We start from the raw sequence: 2,585 nt of genomic DNA, 5'->3' as shown, positions 1-2,585 counted from the left end.
GAGTGTTTTGACTGTGCATTTTCACCCTGGTGAATTGCCTGTTCATAGCCTTTAACCCCTCTCTGCTATTACACACACACACCCTTTTAAACTAAGCATCTGTTTTCATGAAGAAAAAGTTCAATGTTCATGCGTGAAGCCAATTTGTCAAGTAAAGGAAGAAGTATCAGACAACAGCTAATGTTTTTAAAACAGTCTGTATGCCAAGTATCAGGCTAAGATAGCCTATGAATTCTCTCCCTTCATCACCACAGCATTCCTTTTATAAAGTGGGCATCAATTATTTCCCTAAATTAAAAAAAAAATGAAAGAACAGAGAGGCTTAGCCACTTATGCAGGGTCACACAGCTAGGAAACCACAGAACTAGGACTTGAATACTGGCCAGTCTGGCCCCATCTTAATGACTCTACTAAACTGTCTCCACAAAGCCAGCCCAGTGGCCCCTCAGCCTTGCCCTTCAGGCTGTTTCTTATGAGCTGGGCCCATAATGTAGGAAGATGAAGGAGGGAGGATGAGTACTTTTTCCTCCACCATTACATTTTCTCCCCTCCGTCTGCCTAAATAAATGCGTCCTTCAGCAATTTAAACACAGCAGCAACACCCTCCCTGTGACCGTGTCTTCTTGCCTGTGGGGGCTTCCTTTTTGGGTGGCATTAGCAAAATTCCTCAGGAAAAAAACAACATCTCCCAGATCCTTTTGGTTAGGGATTTTGCTTTGTTTTTTTCTTGTTTTTAAACCGCAGCCCATAGTGTGTTTGGCGCAGTTGAGAAGCTCCGATGTTTCCTTGCAGGGAAAGGGAAGCTAGATGTTAAGGCAAATATTGGTTTATCGGTTGTAACTGCGGACGTTGGAATGCGGGAGTCTTATGTTTTTCTTTTGAAAAGCGTGTGAGTTGGAAAAGCATCTTCCGGAGCATTCTGGGGAGTTTGCCGTGTATTATGCCAGGCATTTTTATTGTGTTCTTTTACTGATTCTTCAAATAAATAAATAAAGCAAGATATGGCTGTTATTGCTCTCTTTTTATGGAGCAGTGAAGCTCAGAGAAGCTCCAGTTCTCTAGCCAGTGAGGGATGGGGCTGGTTCGTACTCAGAGCTCTGGAATTCTAAAGCCAAGGGCCAAATCTGGCCTCTGCCCTAGAAGAAGACATCTAAAAGACACCAGACGTACTGCTGGGAATAATTTAAAGTATTTCAGGCTGGGCACAGTGGCTTATGCCTGTAATCCTAGCACTTTGGGAGTCCGAGGCAGGTGGATCACTCGAGGCCAGGAGTTCCAGACCAGCCTGGCAAACATGGAGAAACCCCGTCTGTGTGTAGGTAGGTCTTTGTGTTCCCGTCAGATCCTGATGTCAGGACTGGGGTGGTGTGGCATGTCTCCTGCAGAGGCTCAGGGGCTCCTGGTTAACCAGTGGTGGGCACTCACCCTTGGGCCATGGTCTCAGCCCTTCATACTGACTTGGTGCCATGACACTATGAGGGCAGGCCATTGTGCCTCGTTTCATGTTTGCAAGTTAGGTGAACTCATTTGCCCAAATTCAGTAAGGAGTGAGTGGTGGGATCAGGAGTCACACACAGTCTGACTCTACTTCTCAAACCCCAGATTCACTCACTTAACAGAAACGCTAAAGCAAGACATTTAAGACATGAATAAAACTGGGAAAGCCCAAGTCAGCCATCACTGTTCCTTTTTCAATGTGAATATTTTGCTGAGTCTCTGCTCTGCCTCCAGGGAGGGGTGACAGGTGTGAGCAACAGGGCACTGCCTGACTGGGCTCCCACTTGGGTCAAAGCAGGCACCTGGAGAATAGCATGTGTGCACCGCATGGCAGGGCCATCTGACCTAGGGAGAAAATACAGGCAAGGAGGGCTGAAATGAGGTGACTGCACCTTAGTCCATAGAGCAAATAAATGGTCTAAGTCTGTGGTTCTCGACTACAGGCAATTTTGCCTGCCAGGAAACATTTGGGAACGTCTGGAGATATTTCTGGTCATCACAATGAGGTGGGAAGAGTGAGGACGTGATTGGCAACTAATGGGTAGAGGCCAGGGACGCTGCCACATGCCCTACAATGCCCAGGACAGGCCCCACCATGGAGAATTCTCCAGGACCAAATGTCAGTGGTGCCATAGTTATGAACCCTTTTCCTAGAAGCTTCCCTTTAAGGTAGAGTGCCAAGAAATCACACCATTTCTAGGCCCATGTGGGGGACAGAGTGACCTTCCCTGTCTTTGGCTTTGGGGTGGCCACGTGACTTGCACAAGGGACAACTTTAAGCTTTTACATTTGACAGCTCCAGAGTAAGATACCTCTCTCCCAGGCCACTCAATAGAGAAAAGGCTGGGCAATAGAGAGCAGCCCCCACAGGGCTCCTGAGTGCTGGCGCCTAGACTTCCACCGCAGGGAATTACCTCGCCGTAATGGGGACTCCCATGGACACTGCCTGGTAGGCTGCCCCAGGGGCCAAAGGACAGACAGGCTGACAGCCCAATTTACGATTCCCTTGTTTCGTAATTTATTGAATTCATCTAAAACATACCATAAGAAGCAAGGAGAGTGATTTGGGTTGGATTAACACTTAAGAT

The sequence above is a fragment of the Mandrillus leucophaeus genome, unplaced genomic scaffold (genome assembly GCF_000951045.1).
Source record: "Mandrillus leucophaeus isolate KB7577 unplaced genomic scaffold, Mleu.le_1.0 Scaffold19, whole genome shotgun sequence".
NCBI lineage: Eukaryota > Metazoa > Chordata > Mammalia > Primates > Cercopithecidae > Mandrillus > Mandrillus leucophaeus.
Note: the sequence above shows the minus strand (reverse complement) of the source record.